The following is a 23,504-nucleotide window of genomic DNA, read 5'->3' as shown; positions in this document are numbered from 1 at the left end:
ATATTACAGTAAGTCATGCTGAGTTTCCAAATGGAACATGATGATTCACAGACCATAATGAAATGTCCCGTTCTTATTGATTAAAAAAGTTCCATATTAATTGATTTCGTTGCGAGGTTTTGACCTCTATATGAGACGTTTTTCAAAGACTGCATTCACTTTTAAAACAAACCATAACCTTTATTTCATAAATAAAGGTTTAAAAAGCTTTACGTAGATTATCAAATAATGATAATCTAAAATATCCTGTTTACACACGACCATTACATAATGGTTTACAATACAAATATGTTACATCGAAATCAGTTTCTTGAATGCAGTTTTTACACAATATCATACAAACATGGACTCCAAATCTTGTCCTTATTTTAGTATGCAACAGCGGAAGCTCTTAGTATTCACCTGAGAATAAACATGCTTTAAACGTCAACAAAAATGTTGGTGAGTTATAGGTTTAACCTATATATATCAAATCGTAACAATAGATCACAAGATTTCATATTTCAATACACATCCCATACATAGAGATAAAAATCATTCATATGGTGAACACCTGGTAACCGACATTAACAAGATGCATATATATAAGAATATCCCCATCATTCCGGGACACCCTTCGGATATGATATAAATTTCAAAGTACTAAAGCATCCGGTACTTTGGATGGGGTTTGTTAGGCCCAATAGATCTATCTTTAGGATTCGCGTCAATTAGGGTGTCTGTTCCCTAATTCTTAGATTACCAGACTTAATAAAAAGGGGCATATTCGATTTCGATAATTCAACCATAGAATGTAGTTTCACGTACTTGTGTCTATTTTGTAAATCATTTATAAAACCTGCATGTATTCTCATCCCAAAAATATTAGATTTTAAAAGTGGGACTATAACTCACTTTCACAGATTTTTACTTCGTCGGGAAGTAAGACTTGGCCACTGGTTGATTCACGAACCTATAACAATATATACATATATATCAAAGTATGTTTAAAATATATTTACAACACTTTTAATATATTTTGATGTTTTAAGTTTATTAAGTCAGCTGTCCTCGTTAGTAACCTACAACTAGTTGTCCACAGTTAGATGTACAGAAATAAATTGATAAATATTATCTTGAATCAATCCACGACCCAGTGTATACATATCTCAGTATTGATCACAACTCAAACTATATATATTTTGGAATCAACCTCAACCATGTATAGTTAACTCCAACATTCACATATAGAGTGTCTATGGTTGTTCCGAAATATATATAGATGTGTCGACATGATAGGTCGAAACATTGTATACGTGTCTATGGTATCTCAAGATTACATAATATACAATACAAGTTGATTAAGTTATGGTTGGAATAGATTTGTTACCAATTTTCACGTAGCTAAAATGAGAAAAATTATCCAATCTTGTTTTACCCATAACTTCTTCATTTTAAATCCGTTTTGAGTGAATCAAATTGCTATGGTTTCATATTGAACTCTATTTTATGAATCTAAACAGAAAAGTATAGGTTTATAGTCGGAAAAATAAGTTACAAGTCATTTTTGTAAAGGTAGTCATTTCAGTCGAAAGAACGACGTCTAGATGACCATTTTAGAAAACATACTTCCACTTTGAGTTTAACCATAATTTTTGGATATAGTTTCATGTTCATAATAAAAATCATTTTATCAGAATAAAAACTTTTAAATCAAAGTTTATCATAGTTTTTAATTAACTAACCCAAAACAGCCCGCGGTGTTACTACGACGGCGTAAATCCGGTTTTACGGTATTTTTCGTGTTTCCAGGTTTTAAATCATTAAGTTACCATATCATATAGATATAGAACATGTGTGTAGTTAATTTTAAAATTCAAGTTAGAAGGATTAACTTTTGTTTGCGAACAAGTTTAGAATTAACTAAACTATGTTCTAGTGATTACGAGTTTAAACCTTCGAATAAGATAGTTTTATATATATGAATCGAATGATGTTATGAACATCATTACTACCTCAAGTTTAGTAGGTAAACCTACTGGAAGTGACAAGAAATGATCTAGCTTCAAAGGATCTTGGATGGCTTGAAAGTTCTTGAAGTAGGATCATGACACAAAAACAAGTTCAAGTAAGATTTTTACTCGAATTAAGATAGTTTATATTTATAGAAATTGAATCAAAGTTTGAATATGAATATTACCTTGAATAAGAAAGATAACCTACTGTATATAACAAAGGTTTCTTGATCTTAGATGATTACTTGGAATGGATTAGAAAGCTTGGAAGTAAATTAGTAAACTTGAAGGGATTTTTGAAGTGTTCTTGAAGTGTTCTTCCTATGATGATTATAGCTTGATTCTTGAAGTGATTTTTGATGAAGATGATGATTAACTACTGGAAAAATACGTTCATAATAGTGTGTGTGTGTTGAGAGAGAATTAGAAAGAGGATTGGAAGTGAAATGGAGTGAATGATGAGTGGTAATTGGTGAGTGGGGTTAAAAGGAGTTCTAGTTAGTTGACTAGCTCATGGTAGAAGTTAAAATTGATTAGTCATACATGACATAATCAAGAGTGGAATCCCATGCTAGTTCCTATTGGTATATACTCATAGTAAGTACGTTTTGAAGCTGTGTATAATACGGGTAAGAATACGACTAGAATTCTTGATGAAAGAAAAGAATGGAAAAGTAACTGTAACCATTTTCGTTAAGTATGAGTGTTTTGATATATGTCTTGAAGTCTTCCAAAAGTATTTTAATACATCTAAATACACTACATGTATATACATTTTAACTGAGTCGTTAAGTCATCGTTAGTCGTTACATGTAAGTGTTGTTTTGAAACCTTTAAGTTAACGATCTCAATTAATGTTGTTAACCCATTGTTTATTATATCTAATGAGATGTTAAATTATTATATTATCATGATATTATGATATATTAATATTAATATATCTTAATATGATATATATACATTTAAATGTCGTTACAACGATAATCGTTACATATATGTCTCGTTTCGAAATCCTTAAGTTAGTAGTCTTGTTTATATGTATATAATTCATTGTTAATATACTTATGGAGATACTTACTTATCATAATCTCATGTTAACCATATGTATATCCATATATATATCGTCATGTTGTTTTTACAAGTTTTAACGTTCGTGAATCGCCGGTCAACTTGGGTGGTCAATTGTCTATATGAAACATATTTCAATTAATCAAGTCTTAACAAGTTTGATTGCTTAAAATGTTGGAAACATTTAATCATGTAAATATCAATCTCAATTAATATATATAAACATGGAAAAGTTCGGGTCACTACACATAACATCATCATGTGCCATGCTACACGACTCTTACATTCTATCTAATCTATAAACATATCAAGAACAAATTTTCTTGATAGTTAAATCTTTTCTCTTAAATTCTGGTAATTTAACCAATCAAGAGCGTGCCATCAGAATTTCTCTCTTAGAACATTAGCCACGGTCATTCAAAACTCCATACTTACGAATTCTGGACCGTTACTCGCTTTACTAGAGGTCGAGAAGAGAATAAAAAAGGCAAAGAGCTCCAAATTATAAGAGAAAATATAAAGTCCAATAACAACACGGAGATTACAAACCGTGGATGTTAATACAGATAGCAAAATAAATACACGGTAGAATTAAGAATAGTGTCAAGGTAATAGTAGAAGTAAATAGATTTTTTTGGTTGAAGATTGAAAAGAAGGATGACAGAAATGATAATTAGAAAAATTTTAAGGATTAGAACGGGATTAAGCATTTTCACAATCTTTTGGATGTATGAATTAAGAAAGAAAGTATTGAAATGGTGAAAGTAATGGAATGTAGGAAGTTGATTTATAGTGAAAATATCCGACAGAGCAATCAGGACTGATAACCACATTTAATTATAGAGATCCTAATTTCCTTAATTACCAAAGAATCAAATCTTTTAGATTCGAAGATTTTCTCCAAATCCCTTGAATTCCGGAAATTCACCGTGACTACATCAAAAGTTAAATCTCGATCTCAATCTTTTGAGACAGCTTCATTCATATGCTTCGAGTAATCGAATTGTTTTATTCATATTACTCAACGGTGATAAAACTCTAATTATCAATTCATATTCGTCATGAAAACATTTTTATGGTTAACCATGACGACCTCACTCAAATTTCGAGACGAAATTTCTTTAACGGGTAGGTACTGTAGTGACCCGAAAAATTTCGACTAATTTTAAATCAAACTCTCGATACGATATTGTATTTTCAACATGATAAGCAAAGTCTGTTAGGTTGGATCTCAAAAATTTTGAACTATTTCATATATTCAATTGACCTTCGACCATTCCCGACGATTCACGAACAACTATTAGTAAATAGTTACATATATATTTAAATATATATATATATATATATATATATATATATATATATATATATATATATATATATATATTAAAAGTAAATATATATATATAACCTTTGAAATAACAAATATATTACTAAATTAAATAAGTAATATACATAAACTAGTTTGATTATTATTATATGTTAATTATATGTAAATATATAATATATAATATTATATATATATATATATATATATATTACTTGTAAATATATAATATTATATTTAGTTGTTTAAAAGAATCAAATTAATATATTTATTTACTTAAACTTGTTAATTAAGATTTAATATATATATATATATATATATATATATATATATATATATATATATATATATATATATATATATATATATATATAATGTGTATATTGAAAATGAATGATTTCGAACCTAATTAGTAAACGTCAGTAACACTCGGTTGACGTTTCAGTAGTTTTAATATAGATATATTACATGTTCATGAAGGACTAAAATAAAAGTTGAACTGTAAATCGATTACGAAGATGTTAGATTTGTTAAAAATATTTTTATCTTTTTAAGTTTAAATATTAGTACTCCGTACGTATAAATTGGAACAGAAAATAAATAATTATCGAACCTTTTTGATCTGGTTTCAAACAGTTAGTGAGTGAAATAATTAAATATATTTAATCTAAAAATTTGGGATTGTTAGGGACACTTTTATACGTTAACTGTTTAGCAATGGACACGATATAGTCAACCGTGATAAACTGTCGGCAGAGTAACAGTCTAAATAGTCCGTGAATTATTAAGGGTTACTGTTTTCTATTCTTATCTACCTAACTAAACTATATCTCTTATATTTATACAAAAACATTACACATGCATTTAGAGATCAAACTTGGCAAATCTTCTTCTTCATCATCACTTTAGCCGCCACCACTCATCACCCTTGATCACCACCGGTTACCACCATGAGCACCACCACCATAACTACCTACCGGCCACCTTCCATCATCAAAGAAATCTTCACCCTTTATCTCTCTCTCGTTCTCTCTTTTGTTGAAACCGTTATCCACCATCCCCTATCTCCTCATTTACGTGTCAAACAACCACCCACCATTGTAATACACCACCTCCTACTGGTCATCACCTTCACCATCAAACTCACCACCACTTCCGTCTGCTGCAGATGTAACCACCGTCTCTTTCTCTACCTTTTTGCTCTCTCTCTCATCTTCAAACCAACAAACAACCTGCAACTCGCTACTACTCTTACCTCTTTCGCTGCTGTTGCTGTGTTGTGACTGCTACAGCTACACTTCAAATTAATATTCGATGATCTTGTGGGTTTAAAACATAAATATTAAAGATAAAATAATGGTGATGAGTAACAGTGAAGGCGAGTTACGATTATTATGATGCAGTGTTGATCATGATTCGATGGTGTGATAATTTTGACGATGAGATGATAATGGACGATGATAGTGTTATAATGGTGATGGTGAAATGAGACCGATGATGATATTGATGAAGAGAATATAGAATTAGGATGATGATGAAGATTGTATGATGTAGTGATGTTAAGTTATGATTATGATTATAATGATGAATGATAATGAGGATGGTGTTAATGTTTCTATGGTGTTAATCGATGATGATTATAGGATGTTGATGATGATTGAACAGTTACATAAATAATAAATAGTTAATTAAGCAAGATAATACAAGAATAATTTGATAGTGTATTGGTTGGAAGGGTGTTTATTGATCTAGAGGTCACAGGATCGAAACCAGGCCACGACAAATTTTTTTTTATTTAACAACAGATCTGATTGGGCTTATCGACCAGCGGGCTTCATTTGGATTTAGGAATTGTTGTTGGGCCGTATATGAATTGCTGTTGGGCCAAAATAGTACGAGTTATATAGAATAAATACCGAATATAAATCAGAAAATTAGAAATAGATGAATGGTTTAGAAGGTGTTATGGGTGAGCAAGAGGTCTTGGGTTCGAGTCCCGTTCATGGCAAAAAAAAATTTTTTTTAAGCTTTAAAGGTAGTCCATTTCATTTATTATCATATTTATTATTATTATTATTATTATTATTATTATTATTATTATTATTATTATTATTATTATTATTATTATTATTATTATTATTATTATTATTATTATAAATATAATTATGATTATGATTATGATTATGAGATGATTAGTATTACTATTATTATTATCATTAAAATGAGCATTAGGATTATTATTATTAATATTGTTATCAGTATTATCTCTAAAATTATCATTGTTGAAATTATTATTATTAACAAAAGTATTTTTAGTAAAATTACTATTTTCATTATCATTATGAGTATTTTTATTTTTATTATCATTACTAATATTATTATTATTATTACTATTATTTTTATCACTTTTATTATTATTATCATTGTTAACAATATCATTTTTTATTATTAGTATTATCATTGCTAATAAAGTTATTATTATTATTATTAGTAAATTATTATTTTTAAAACTATCATTTTAACAAATATATATTTTGTATAAAAAAATATACTTATTACATATACTATAACTATATTAATAATACATATACATTATAAATTAAACCTAATAACATTGTTTACATAAATATTTACATATAACAAAGTTTTGATTTAACAATATAACACTAATTATATATATATATATATATATATATATATATATATATATATATATATATATATATATATATAATATTAAAAGTAAATATATATATATATAACCTTTGAAATAACAAATATATAACCTTTGAAATAACAAATATATTACTAAATTAAATAAGTAATATACATAAACTAGTTTGATTATTATTATATGTTAATTATATGTGTTAATATATATATACTTAATATAGGTTCGTGAATCCGAGGTCAACCCTACACTTGTTAAATGACGTCATATGTATTTTTACTACAAAATACAGTATGGTGAGTTCATTTAATTCCCTTTTAGTCTTTACATTTTTGGGACTGAGAATACATGCGTGATAATGCTAAAAACGAACATATATTTCATAGCATTATCCCTCAAGAAAAACAAGCTTTTAGTTGAAATTGTTCTATTTACAAGTGATATTCGTTTAAATAATAAAAGGTGAAGACAAAAGACAGATTCGACGATTTGAAGACGCAAACGAACAAAAAGCTAAAAAGTACAAAGTACAATCAAAGTGGTTCAAATTATTGATGAGAAATGTCTCAAAATTACAAGAGTACAAGACGCTACAAGACACGAAACACAAAATACAAGATATTAAATTATACGCAAGGACGTTCGAAAATCCGGAACCAGGACCAAAGTCAACTTTCAACGCGCGACGCAACGGAGCGAAAATTACAAGTCAACTATGACCATAAATATAATATAATATATAAATAATTCTTAAAATTATTTATATATTATATATATTTAATAAAACCGTCGGCAAGAAGAAAAACAACAACATGTGAGCTCTCCCAGCTGGCCATGCGATCGCATGGCCAGGAAGAAGAAAATCCATGCGATCGCATGGCCCTGAAATGCTGGCCACATCTATAAAAGGCGACGAGTTTCAGCGAACAAAAACACATCTTTTTCTTTCCTTTCTCTCAACGTATAAATAAATATATATATTATAATTTTAATTTTAATTTTAATTTTAATAATAAGGGTATGTTAGCGAATGTTGTAAGGGTGTAAGTCGAAATTCTGTCCGTGTAACGCTACGTTATTATTAATCATTGTAAGTTATGTTCAACCTTTTTAAATTAATGTTTCGTAGCTAAGTTATTATTATGCTTATTTAAGCCAAAGTAATCGTGATGTTGGGCTAAAATATGAAGACGGGGTAATTGGGCTTTGTACCATAATTGGGGTTTGGACAAAAGAACGACACTTGTGGAAATTAGACTATGGGCTATTAATGGGCTTTATATTTGTTTAATTAAATGATAGTTTGTTAATTTAATATAAAGATTTACAATTGGACGTACCTATAAATAACCATATACACTCGATCGGACACAATGGGTGTGATATTTATAAGTACTAATAATCGTTCATTTAACCGGACACGGGAATGGATTAATAGTTAATGGACTTATTAAAACAGGGGTGAATTATATACAAGGACACTTGGTGTAATTATAGTTTAAGTCCCCAATTAGTTGGAATATTTGACTTCGGATATAAGGATAATTTGACGAGGACACTCGCACTTTATATTTATGACTGATGGACTGTTATGGACAAAAACCAGACGGACATATTGAATAATCCAGGACAAAGGACGATTAACCCATGGTAATAAAACTAAAATCAATACGTCAAACATCATGATTACGGAAGTTTAAATAAGCATAATTCCTTTATTTCATATTTAATTGCACTTTTAATTATCGCACTTTAATTTATTGTCATTTAATTTATCGTACTTTTTAATTATCGTAATTTTATTTATCGCAATTTTATTTATCTCACTTTTATTTACCGCAATTTCATTATCGTTATTTACTTTACGCTTAAAATTAAGTTATATTTATTTTTAATATTTTACATTAGGTTTTAACTGCGACTTAAGTTTTAAAATCGACAAACCAGTCATTAAACGGTAAAAATCCCCTTTTATAATAATAATACTACTTATATATATTTATATACAAATATAGTTTTTAAAAATATAGTGTTAAACTTGGCTAGCTCCATGTGGAACGAACCGGACTTACTAAAGACTACACTACTGTACGATTAGGTACACTGCCTATAAGTGTTGTAGCAAGGTTTAAGTATATCCACTCTATAAATAAATAAATAACTTGTGTAAAATTGTATCGTATTTAATAGTATTTTGTAGTAAAAATACTACTATTTTGTACCCCTTCGCTTTAACATCAAGTATTTTTGGCGCCGCTGCCGGGGAACTGCTTAAACGCCGGAAGCGAAACGCTATATATAAAAAAATAAAATAATAATAAGTAAAAGTTCTCGGCCTGGTACTGTAGCAGCCCATATCCAGGCCTGATACCCGAATCCATGCGATCGCATGGAAAACCAACTAACAACTCATGCGATCGCATGAGGTGATTTGACTGGTATGGTATCCTAGTCCGACCAGTTTAGGGTTTAATTTAATTTTAATTAATATTTTTTACCCTAATTAGGGTTTATTAATTAATTAATTTTTAATATTAATTTTAGTTTTATTTATTTAATTTGTATTTTTAGTTTTAATTAGTTTTAATAAATTATATAAATTAATACTTTTATAAATAAATAATATAAAAATAATATTTTTATAAAAATTGTACTTTTTACAACTTTAAGTTTATTTTTATATTTTGTATCTTTTTATTTGTTTTAGCGTAATATTTGTATTTTTCGTTCGTATTTAGTTTTAAATCATAGTTTTTGCCATAGTTATTTTTATTTCTAGCTTTTTAGGCTTTGCCGTAAAATCCCTTAAGTGCTCTTTCTTTAGACTAAGATTTAGGTGCTTTAGAAGTTTACGACATTGTTTATCGCTTTAGTTTTTATATTTTAATACCTTTTTAAGATATTTCCGTTTTGGATATAGTATTCCTTCTAAGCTTGACGCAACTTTTAATTCTTAGTTTTTAGACTTTTAAGTTTCGACGCGCTACGTTCTTTTTATTATTTTTCGACCTTTTATTTTTCGACCTTTTTTTTTACGCGCTCTTTTTCTTTCTTATTTCTCGACGCTCTAAATTTTAGGATATAGAATTTTCTATTTCTTCTCTAAAAATTTCTTTAAATTTCAACGAAAAATTATTTTAAGCGGTTAAATTGATAGACATCCAAAATTTTCTGGTTCGTAGTAATAGTTGGATTTGTTAATGGCGAGTTGTGGGCTTACGATTTAAAGGGTCCTGGCAACCTGCTGCATCTATTGGCTATTCGAAACGTGGGCAAAATCATAAAAGTCTATTTAATTTGATAACTTATATAATTTTTATTTTTATAACTAATAGGATATTCAGTGAATGCACCGAGCAAAACGTTCACCACCTTTTATACGTTCACCACCTGTAACTCGATCAAGACATCTAGCCAATATTGTCGCCGTTGATTTTTCTTTAGAATCGTCATCCAGTCGACCAAGTACTCCAATTCAAATTTTCGATAATCCATTTTTTGAACCAGACCTCACAATTGAGAATCCGGAGGATATTCAGGGACAATTCAGAGATCCTGAACCACTAATCTTTCCTCCGGAACCACCAATCATTCAAACAGAGATTGTCAAGGAACAACCCATTAAATCAGAATCCTCTAGTGATTCAGATTCAACAAATTCAATAATGGAGAATCTGGAACCTCTAAGTATGGAAGACCGAATGAGAGCTAAACGCACTGGCCAAGGTCACGCAATTACTCAACCAGACATTAATGCACCATATTATGAAATCAAAGGACAAATCCTACACATGGTAACTAATCAATGCCAATTTAGTGGTGCGCTGAAGGAAAATCCAAACGAACATCTTCGAACCTTTAATAGGATTTGTACTTTATTTAAAATAAGAGAAGTGGAGGATGAATAGATATATCTCATGTTATTTCCCTGGACTTTAAAGGGAGAATACAAAGATTGGTTAGAATTGTTACCTGAAGGGGCGATTGATACATGGGATGTTTTAGTTGAAAAATTCCTTAAACAATTCTTTCCGGCATCTAAAGTCGTGAGACTTCAAGGAGAAATTGTTACGTTCACACAAAAGTCAAATGAAACTTTATATGAGGCATGGACAAGATTTGGAAAGTTATTAAGAGGATGTCCGCAACATGGTTTAGACACTTGTCAAATAGTACAAATATTCTACCAAGGATGCGACATCACTACAAGAAAAGACATCGATATAGCAGCTGGTGGTTCCATTATGAAGAAAACCGCAACTGACACTTACAAAATTATTGATAACACTGCTTCCTACTCACATGAGTGGCACCAAGAAAAAGATATCGTTAGATCATCTAAAGCAGCTAGAGCCGATTCTAGCCATGACTTTGATTCCATTTCCGCAAAGATAGATGCTGTCGAGAGACGAATGGAAAAGATGACTAAGGATATTCACTCAATAAGAATTAGTTGTGAGCAGTGTGGAGGACCACATTTGACAAAAGATTGTCTCAGTATTGAACAAACAATGGAACTGGTGTGCGTAGAGGCGTATACGAAATAGTTATATATTTACTACGAAAAACTATTAAATACGATACAATTTTACAAAAGTTATTTATTTATTTATAGAGTGGATATACCTAAACCTTGCTACAACACTTATAGGCAGTGTACATAATCGTACAGTAGTGTAGTTTTTAGTAAGTCCGGTTCGTCCACAGGGAACTTGCCAAGTTTAACGCTATATTTTTAACTTATAATTGTAAAAATACAAAAATATATATAAGTAGTATTAATATTATAAAAGGGGGTTTTTACCGTTTAATGATCGGTTTGTCGATTTTAAAACTTTAGTCGCAGTTAAAACCTAATGTAAAATATTAAAAATAAATACAACTTAATTTAAAGCGTAAAGTAAAACACAATAATGAAATTGCGATAAATAAAAGTGCATAAAGTAAATGACAATAAATAAAGTTGCGATAATTAAAAAGTACGATAATTAAAAGTGCAATTAAATATGAAATAAATGAATTATGCTTATTTAAACTTCCGTAATCATGATATTTGACGTGTTGATTTTAGTTTTATTACCATGGGTTAATTGTCCTTTGTCCTGGATTATTTAATATGTCCGTCTGGTTTTTGTCCATAACAGTCCATCAGTCATAAATATAAAGTGCGAGTGTCCTCGTCAAATTATCCTTATATCCGAAGTCAAATATTCCAACTAATTGGGGACTTAAACTGTAATTACACCAAGTGTCCTTGTATGTAATTTACCCCTATTTTAATAAGTCCGTTAACTATTAATCCATTCCCGTGTCCGGTTAAATGAACGATTATTAGTACTTATAAATATCCCGCCCATCCTGTCCGATCGAGTGTATATAGTTATTTATAGGTACGTACAATTGTAAATCTTTATATTAAATTAACAAACTATCATTTAATTAAACAAATATAAAGCCCATTAATAGCCCATAGTCTAATTTACACAAGTGTCGTTCTTTTGTCCAAACCCCAATTATGGTACAAAGCCCAATTACCCAATTTTAATATTTAGCCCAACATCACGATTACTTCGGCTTAAATAATCATAATAATAACTTAGCTACGAGATATTAATTTAAAAGGGTTGTACATAATTTACAATGATTAATAATAGCGTAGCGTTACACGGACATTATTTCGACTTACACACTTACAACATTCGCTAACATACCCTTATTATTAAAATTAAAATTATAATTATAATATATATATATATATATATTTATATATATATATATATATATATAATATATATATATATATATATATATATATATATATATATATATATATATATATATATATATATATATATATATATATATATATATATATATATATATATATATATATATATATATACGTGAGAGTAAGAAGAGAAAAAGATGTGTTTTTGTTCGCTGAACTCGCTGCCTTTTATAGATGTGGCCAGCATTTTAGGGCCATGCGATCGCATGGCTATGATGCCTGATTCTCATGCGATCGCATGGAGGGCTGTTCCAGCTCACACTCATTTGTTTTCTTGTTTGCCGACGGTTTATAAATATAATATATATATATATATATATAATTTTAAGAATTATTTATATATTATATTATATTTATGTGCATAGTTGACTTGTAATTTTTAGTCCATTGCGTCGAGTGTTGAGAGTTGACTCTGGTCAAGGTTCCGGATTTTTGAACGTCCTTTCGTACAATTTAATATCTTGTATTTTGCATTTTGCGGCTTGTACTTTTGTAATTTTGAGACGTTTCTCACCAATAATTTGAACCACTTTGATTATACTTTGTACTTTTGAGCTTTTTGGTCGTTTGCGTCTTCAATTCGTCGAATCTATCTTTTGTCTTCACCTTTTATTATTTAAACGAATATCACTTGTAAATAGAACAATTGCAACTAAAAGCTTGTGTTTCTTGAGGGATAATGCTATGAAATATATTTTCGTTTTTAGCATTATCAGGAACAAAGAGAGAATGTTTCATACATTAACCAAAGGCCTGAAAATAATTATCAGAATAATTATCAACTGCCAAGACCAATCTACAATCAAAATCAAAATTATAACTGAAATGTTTCATACAACAACCAACAAGGTCCTAGTAATCACCAAGAATCCAATAATACTCACAATCAGCAAAGACCTATTTTTCAAAACAAACCACCACAAACCGATGATAAAAAGCCAAATTTAGAAGATATGATGTCAAAGCTAGTTGAACCTCAAACGCAGTTTTCAACATCTCAGAAACAAATGAATGAACAAAATGCTCAAACATTTAGAAATCAACAAGCTTCTATTCAAAATTTGGAACAAAAAGTAAGCAACATAGCAAGGTTGATAGGTGAAAGAAAACCGGGAAGTTTATCTAGTGATATAAATGCTAACCCCCGAAATGAAACAGCTAAAGCCATTACCACAAGAAGTGGTATTACACTTAAACCAGCTGAAATACCTGTAATTTCTGATGACTCTATTCCTACTCCATAAGAACCACAATCTGAGCAAGATAAAGAAACAGAACCGGTAGTTGAAAAGGTTAATGAAGATAACACAATTAAGGCAAAACCTTATGTTAAACCATACCAACCACCACTTCCTTACCCGAGTAAAATGAGAAAAGAGAGACTTGAAGCCGAGCAATCAAAATTCTTGAATATGTTTAAACAAATAAATGTAAATCTTCCTTTCATTGATGTAATTTCAGGAATGCCTAGATATGCCAAATTCTTAAAAGATCTAATCACAAATAGAAAGAAAATGGAAGAACTCTCGACTGTTACTATGAATGCTAATTGTTCTGCAGTGCTGTTGAATAAGATACCAGAAAAACTCTCAGATCCAGGAAGTTTCACAATTCCATGTTTTCTGGGTAGTCTTAGTTCAATAGAAGCATTGGCAGACTTAGGTGCTAGTATAAATCTAATGTCGTATTCACTATACGCTAAACTAGACCTTGGAGAACTGAAACCAACAAGAATAAGTATACAACTAGCCGATCGATCAGTAAAATATCCTAGAGGGATAATGGAAAACATGCATGTTAAAGTTGGTACTTTAGTATTTCCAGTAGATTTTGTTATTCTGGACATGGAAGAAGATTCTCGAGTTCCTCTCATATTAGGAAGACCATTCTTAAACACGGCTAAAGCAATAATATACGTGTTCGGTAAGAAACTGGCCCTAAGTATAGAGGACGAGAGTGTTACCTTTTCAGTTGATAGAACCATGCAACAACTGAAATCTACAGATGATACATGTTATTATATTCAAACTATAGATTCACATGCAGAATTGTTAGAAGAATTTCAGAATTACAAGGAACAGGAGAATGTTCTTTAGGAGAAGGAACTGAACCAATTGATGAAACTGAAATGTTAGCTACACTTATTGCTAATGGATATGAACCAACAACAGAAGAAATTCAAATGCTAAAAGAAGAAGACAGATATCGATACAAATCATCGATAGAAGAACCACCGACATTAGAGTTAAAGCCACATCCAAACCATTTGGAATATGCTTATTTACATGGTGAATCTGAATTACCTGTAATAATATCATCTTCTCTTACTGAAAATGAAAAATCTCAACTCATTTCTGTGCTAAAAGCTCATAAACCAGCTATTGCATGGAAAATTCATGACATTAAAGGAATAAGTCCTTCGTATTGCACACAAAAAATCCTTATGGAAGAAGGTCATAAAACGTATGTGCAACGCCAAAGAAGACTAAATCCTAATATCCAAGATGTTATTAAGAAAGAAATTATTAAACTGCTAGATACAGGTTTAATTTATCCAATTTCTGATAGTCCATGGGTAAGCCCAGTTCAATGCGTACCTAAGAAGGGTGGCATGACTGTCATCACAAATAACAAAAATGAGCTTATTCCTTCTAGGACTGTAACAGGATGGCGTGTTTGTATTGATTATAGAAAATTAAATGACGCCACCAGAAAAGATCACTTTCCCTTACCTTTCATTGATCAAATATTGGAAAGATTAGCCGGAAATAGTTACTATTGTTTTCTTGACGGTTTTTGCGGATACTTTCAAATTCCAATAGCACCCGAAGATCAAGAGAAAACCACGTTCACGTGCCCTTATGGTACTTTTGCTTACAAACGCATGCCATTTGGACTTTGCAACGCCCCTGAAACCTTTCAAAGGTGCATGATGGCGATTTTTCACGACATGATAGAAGAATGCATGGAAGTTTTCATGGATGACTTTTTATTCTTCGGTGATACTTTTGAATCATGTCTAGTTAATCTTGAACGAATGCTTATTAGATGCGAACAATCAAATCTAGTTCTTAATTGGGAGAAATGCCATTTCATGGTTAAAGAAGGCATCATTCCTGGTCATAAAATTTCAATGGAAGGAATTGAAGTGGATAGAGCTAAAGTAGGTGTAATTGCTAAACTTCCACATCCTACCAATGTTACAGGAGTTAAGAGTTTTCTAGGGCATGCCGGTTTTTACCGACGTTTCATAAAAGATTTTTCTAAAATTGCCACTCCTATGAATAAACTCCTAGAAAAAGATGCTTCATTCATCTTTTCAGATGAATGCATCAAATCTTTTAATATTCTTAAAGAAAAACTCACTAATGCGCCGATCATGATAACTCCAAATTGGAATCTACCGTTTGAACTAATGTGCGATGCAAGTGATTTTGCAATGGGAGCCGTTTTAGGACAAAGGATTGAAAAACGATTTCAACCTATTTATTATGCTAGTAAGACGTTACAAGGAGCACAAACAAACTACACAACTACTGAAAAAGAACTCCTTGCTATTGTCTTTGCTTTTGACAAATTTCGTCATATCTTGTTCTAGCTAAAACGGTGGTCTATACTGACCATTGTACTCTTAGATACCTATTTTCGAAACAAGATGCCAAACCACGATTAATCCGTTATATCTTACTCTTACAAGAGTTCGATATTGAAATCTGAGATAAAAAGGGAGCAGAAAATCTCGCCGCTGATCATCTTTCTCGTCTTGAAAATCCTGAATTAGAAGTTCTAAATGAATCGGCTATACAAGACAACTTTCCTGATGAATATCTATTGAAGATAGATTATAGTGAAATTCCATGGTTTGCTGACTATGCAAACTACTTAGTATGTGGATTCCTTGAAAAAGGGTTGTCATACCAAAAACGAAAGAAATTCTTTAGTGATATAAAACACTATTTCTGAGAAGATCCACATTTGTTTAAAAGTTGTCCCGATGGAATAATACGCCGATGTGTATTCGGGGATGATGCCAGTCAAATCATAAGCCATTGTCACACATGACCAACAGGAGGGCATTATGGGCCTCAAATTACAGCAAGAAAAGTTTACGACGCTGGATTCTATTGGCCTACAATTTTCAAAGACACACACCTTCTTTGCAAATCCTGTGATGCTTGTCAAAGGGTCGGAAAAATAAGTCAACGTGATGAAATGCCACAAAATGTCATTCAAGTATGTGAAGTATTTGACGTTTGGGGTATTGACTTTATGGGTCCATTTCCAAAATCTCATAATAATCTATGCATTCTCGTTGCCATTGATTATGTATCTAAATGGGCGGAAGCACAAGCTCTCCCAACTAACGATGTACGAGTTGTAGTCAACTTCTTAAAACGTCTTTTTGCTAGGTTTGGAACACCGAAAGCTTTAATAAGTGATCGGGGTACTCATTTTTGTAATAATCAACTTGACAAAGTTCTCAAAAGATATGGAGTAACTCATAAAATCTCAACCGCTTATCATCCACAAACAAGTGGACAAGTTGAAAATAGCAACCGAGCTTTAAAATGTATTCTAGAGAAAACCGTAGGATCAAATCCGAAGGAATGGTCCATAAAATTGGAGGATGCACTCTGGGCTTTTAGAACAGCCTACAAAACTCCAATTGGAACCACACCTTTTAGACTCGTTTACGGAAAAGCATGTCATCTACCAGTAAAAATTGAACATAAAGCATTTTTGTAACATCCTCAATCGGGCCTAGCTGTAAGATTACTAGATTGCCCTTAAGTTTGTATTGTGTTACTATATGCTTTTATTGTTATTTAATATTTATTATTAAATAATGATGTGGTTAGGACCAGTTTGTGACAAGGGTTACAGAACAGGTTTGTTTATTTAATTTAGACTTCGTTTGGGTTGCCAAATGACGTACGAAAGATATCAGATAACTGATAAATACCCGTGTGTCACACAGTGTGGGAATTAAACCTACTTTAGATGACTTAGGCAGTCTCTCTCTTGCATTTTCCAGATCCTTCCCAAACACACCCATTCTTCATCTTCCTCACCTACAATCAAACCCTAATCCTTAATCTTTAGCTAGAGCTCAAATTGTTCATATCTTTGTGTTCCTTGTGATTTACTGATTCTAACAAGGTAAGGTTCATAGCTTTTCATGCTTTAATCTTCAAGAAAATGGAGTTTTTGTGTTAGTTTTCATAAAAGTGTAAATTTGTGTCAAAACAAGTGATTTAAGTGTTGTTATGGTCAAATTGTTGTGGGTTTTGAGTCTATAACAGGTAGTGAACAAGTTGTGGTCGATTTTGGTATTTAAAACGAGCTCTAGATCGAGATTTGAGGATTTTATCGTGAAGTCCGTAGCCTGTGTTCAGTTTCTGATGAAGATGAACACACTCGGCCGACTGTCGGTCGACAGTCGACCGACTGAGGTAGTGGACCGACCGATTGACAGACAACCGACCGACTGTTGAGTGAACCGACCGACTGAGATTTACCTTCGGACGATTGATGTAATACCAAATGAATCGACCGACTGGGAAGGTCAGTCGACCGATTGTGTCGACAGTCGACCGACTGTAAGAGTCAGTCGACCAATTGAGTGTCCAGGGCAGAATATCTAACCTAAGTGTTGATTTTTAGCCGTTATGCTGCCCGTTTGTATTTTGGTGTTTAGGATGTAAATTTTGAAAGTGCACAAGTGTTAAGCAGAAAATTTTTAGCGGACAGTTTTCTGACAAAATTTTCTGTATTATGTTATTTGGTGTTTATGGACATAAACTAACTCGTGTATATGTATTTCTCCGGAGAAAATGAGAAAGAGAAGGTTCAGTGATTAGATAGCTGAACACCTTCTCGTTTGCTGGTATTTGGTGAGTGGGACTAACTGGAGATTATAGTATATAGAAGCATGTTATATTATGATTGCCATACTTGTTAGATATACTTATTGTTGTGGTTAGTTAGTTCTTGTGATGACTGCATGTTAGTTGATGCTTGTCTGCTGGAGCCCGGTGCGTCCCTATTGTGTAGTAGTCTCAGTAGGAGAGATCAACCTGCGGGTTGGGTTCCTCTATGGTAGCCTAGACAGCCGTGGTGTATATATATGTGAATGACGCGTCCGTCGCATGTGGATTATGTATATACATACGGTGGTGGAGGAACTTCTGGTAAGCCCCAGTCCGATCAGCTGGTGGTTAATGGTTTGGCTGAGCCGCCAGAGTCTCTGTAGATGGCACTTGGGTGATGTTTGTGTGTTAGACTATTGTGACATGATTAGTATAACACTTCTGTATGCTATGGCCTGTAGTTAGTCGTACTCACTTAGCTTCGTGCTAATTCCCCTCTATCTCCTCCCTGCAGGTTGTTAGCTTTTGTAGATAGTGCTTTTGGGAGAAGACGGGCATGATGATGTTATGTTTGACAGGGTTAACTCTGATGTGGTCTTTTAGAATATGAATCGTGTACTTTTGAAAATAGATTGTATTTACGTCTCTTTCTGTTAATATGTAAATTGTTTTAATGACACGTGACATCGGTTTGTATCGAATGTCGATATTGTATTTAATTAATATTATGCTTCCGCCACGTATTTATTATAAAACAAAAAAAAAATAGCGGTGTCACAATTTTGGGCTTTGAAGACATGTAATCTTGATTTACATGAAGCTGGACGTCTACGGTTAAGTCAATTAAACGAATTAGAAGAATTAAGACATGAAGCATACGAAAATTCGTTAATCTATAAAGAAAGAACGAAGAAATGGCATGATAAAAGAATCAGAAGTTCAAAAGAATTTAAAGAAGGAGACAGAGTTCTTCTTTTCAATTCACGATTCAAGCTATTTCCTGGAAAATTGAAATCAAGATGGTCTGGACCATTCATAGTCAAAAGAGTTTTCCCGTACGGAACAGTAGAATTAATAAATTCAAATGGGATTGAATTTAAGGTTAATGGTCACAGAGTTAAACATTACATAGATAATCTAATGGAAGTTGAAGATGAAGTTAATCACAACTTCGACACCACAGCTAACTAAGTGTGGGAAGGTTCGAATCATTTTAGGGTAATATATGTTTCTGTTAGAGTTAGATATTCTGTTTTCGTGTAAGTTCTCGAGAATGGAATTCGAATGGTCTTTCCCTAGCAGACCCTAAAGAACTAGTCTTCTCCCCCCATTCTGAATTTTTATTTTTTTTAGGTTTCACGAGATGAAGAATTCCTTTGATCTGAACCATGGTCTAATGCTACATGCTATGATTACTAAACGTAATAATGACACACTTCCGAGTGAACTGGTATCATTCATAAGAGAAAAAATGGACGGAGTAAGAAAAGAACTCAGGAAAGATCATCATAAGATATATTTTGGTAAAGGAAAATCAAAATCCACAACAAAAAGAAGAGCACGACACCTTGAAAGATGTTATAAATGCGGAAAATGGTAACACGAAGGTAAATGTTCAAATAATCAAACATATTCAAATACCGAATTTGTTACTCTATGCAGAGAAGGACCGTTCATATGTTTAGAAGAAAAGATATTGAAGAATCGAGATTATGCTTACGTAGCTATGGAGAACCAAATCACACGACTCTCCTATGAGTCGGCTAAAGCAGGTCTCTGAGAATTCTTTCTCACAGGTAAGTATATACAGTTTTTATTTTTTATTTATCGCTTTTAACCTTTTGATAATAAACACTGAATCGTTCGCTATAAAGTATTAAATTGGTATTCAAAAAAATTAGGTATGCATAACCGAAATTATTGATATCATACAAAAATTTATTACATCACTGCGAAATTTACCGTTTATTCTTAAGGTATAAATATCTTTAATCAATCAACCCAAAATATTTCAGAAATTCGTCAGGAGTAAAACTAGGTAATATAGCCAAAATTACTTTACCGAAAAGAGGGGCGTATATTTTTGATAATATTTGATTGATTAAAGTGGGATAAAAGACCAAAAAGATTTTTAATTTTAATTTTTACCATGTTTTTAAAATTAATATATAAATATTAAATTTATATTGTAAACTTTTTAAAAATCAATATATTTAAGTTTGTAAATATTTGAAAAATTAATATTTTTAATATAAGTTTGTATGTATAAAAATAAAAATATAATATAAGTTTGGTGTGAATTTTTAAAATATTAATAATATGAATTTTTAATTTTATGCATTTTAAATTTAAGTTTGGTGTGAATTTTAAAAAAAAACAAAAATTTATTTTATTTCATTAAGTTAAAAATACGATTTTTAAAAATTCGTCGTGAGTTGAAAACTATGTCGTTGAACCGAAATTGCTTTACCCAAGGGAGGGACGAGAACTTTTATTATCATTATTTTTAATCTTATTGAATTAAAGTAAGACAAAAACATAAAAAAAAAAAAAAAAAAAACCCAAAAATCTTTGCTTTTAAAACCACGCTTAAAAATGACAAATTTTAAAATTTTGTCGAGGGACGGACTAGGACAACGATCCGAAACACCCTCATTCTTAAAAGAAACAAATTTTTAAAATTTATTAATTTATGTTTTATTAGTAAAGGTTTTTATATAAAAAAAAAATATCTGACCCCATGCGATCGCATGGGGTTTAAACTGTAAATCCATGCGGTCGCATGGACTCAAAAAACTGGACAGAATCAAATAAGTCAGCGAGCTGCTCTGTATCACCACAAACACACACACACATACTCGAACACACACTCAAATCCTCACCAAAAATTCTCATTTTTTCACCAAATTCAACCAAATTTCGTCCTACAATCCACTCTAATCATGCCTAGGTTTGGATTTTTCAACAAGAAGGTAAAAATTACACCCCTAAACTCTTAAAATTCCTAGTTTTTGTGATATTTACCAATATTTTACCTAATATGATTTTGTCAATTTCTAGTATAATTACAGTTAAATTGTTAGTATATTATGCATGTATAACCTAGATTGATGCTATTTAACATGATTTGAAGCCAAAAACTTCAAAAATTTTAGGAATCTAGGGTTTGTGTTCTTGAGCAATTTGGGGCTTTTTAATATAAACAGGTTATGGCCGATTTTTGTCATGAATTATTGCTAAATTAAGTAGTGTAACATGTTTAGGTAGCTAAATGATCCAAACTTTGATCCTAAACATGATTTTTGAGAATTAAAGTGGACTTTTTAAGTATAAAATTCATGAACTAGATTAAATAGATGTAAATGCCATTTGAAACTTGTTTAATTGCTAGTAATGGTTATTTTAACATGTTATTTGAGTTGAATGCTTATGAACTTTGTAAACATTTTCATATATGCTTATTTGAAAAAGTGTAGAATTTAAAAATTGTGAAAATGTGTATAAGTTTAATTTTGATTGAACATGTTATTGTAATTGTTTCAAGTGTTATTTTGCTAACACTAATGCATATTTGAATGCACAAATTTTGTGTTTAATGTGTTTTGCAGAAAAATACTGATACTGATGGTGCATCATCATCATCTAGACAACCTGCTCCAGAACCTGAACCAGAAATGCAATATGAACCGGAGCAACAATAGGAACAACAACAACAACCTGATCAACACGTACCATACTATGATCCGCAACAAGAATATATTAATGCCTACGTAATTTTTCCGATTCATCCGATAGTAGCACACCCGATGATTCATGAAGAACAGTTGCATCCCAATTTAAGATTTGATCGAAGTTGGAGAGATTACCCGACGTACCAAAGTAACAAATTCAAACTAGTAACGAAAAATGTAGAAGTGCCGAGAGTAATCGATTGGGAGCCTTTGGAAAGGGTCCAACTAACTAACTTAGTTAGACTGCATCTGATCTAAAGGTATGGCAGCTCTTCTTTTCCCGATTGGGAACGTTTATTCACCATTCGTAGGCCTGTATATAAGGAATGGTGTGTTGAGCTTATGAGTACTATAGCATTAAATGCGGATGTAGATATGTTAGATGATAGAAGTTTTCTTAGATTTATACTTGGCCGTAGGATGTATAGAATGTCCATGCTGGACATGGCCATGGCTTTACAGATTTACACTCCTGGTGAATTACTACTACCCGATTGTCAAATTTGATTTATTATGGTGAGCGGGTAGATAGGAATTTTGACGCGAACGCCGTCTGGAGGCGTATGTCAGATTATAATGTTTTTTCGCTAGGAGGAAGACACTCAAACTTAGATATTAACAAAGCCGAGCTACGTATTTGTCATAACCCGTCCTTAACCATAAGAACGAGTTAGATAACGTATGATTTCATTGCGAGGTATTGACCTCTATATGCGACATTTTTTTAAAAGAACAACTGCATCTATTTTACATTACAAACCATAACTCTTATTTTAATACAAGCTTTAGACAATAAAAGATGATTATCGTTTAGCGATAATCTTAGACTTACAAACTTTACATGTGATGATAACAATACGATTTCTAGCATATTTTACATTACAATTCCTCGGATATGCAGTTTTATTTTTGACACAAATATGCATACTCAAGATCTTGCTTAAATTCAACATGTTGCAGCGGAAGCTTTTAGTTATCACCTGAGAATAGACATGTTTAAAACGTCAACATAAAGTTGGTGAGATATAGGTTTAATGCCGGCAGCGGTATAAATA

General features: G+C 31.4%; 1 non-coding gene across 1 annotated transcript; it reads right to left on the bottom strand.

Moving 5' to 3' along the window:
- Positions 1 to 11,109: 11,109 nt before the first annotated feature.
- LOC139869511 (small nucleolar RNA R71) lies at positions 11,110 to 11,216 on the bottom strand. Its single transcript, XR_011766117.1, has one exon. It is a non-coding gene; the product is annotated as a small nucleolar RNA R71 (small nucleolar RNA).
- Between the last annotated feature and the right edge of the window lie 12,288 nt (positions 11,217 to 23,504).

Source organism: Rutidosis leptorrhynchoides, chromosome 9 (genome assembly GCF_046630445.1).
Source record: "Rutidosis leptorrhynchoides isolate AG116_Rl617_1_P2 chromosome 9, CSIRO_AGI_Rlap_v1, whole genome shotgun sequence".
NCBI classification, from domain to species: domain Eukaryota; kingdom Viridiplantae; phylum Streptophyta; class Magnoliopsida; order Asterales; family Asteraceae; genus Rutidosis; species Rutidosis leptorrhynchoides.
This window is presented reverse-complemented; position numbering and strand designations above follow the sequence as displayed.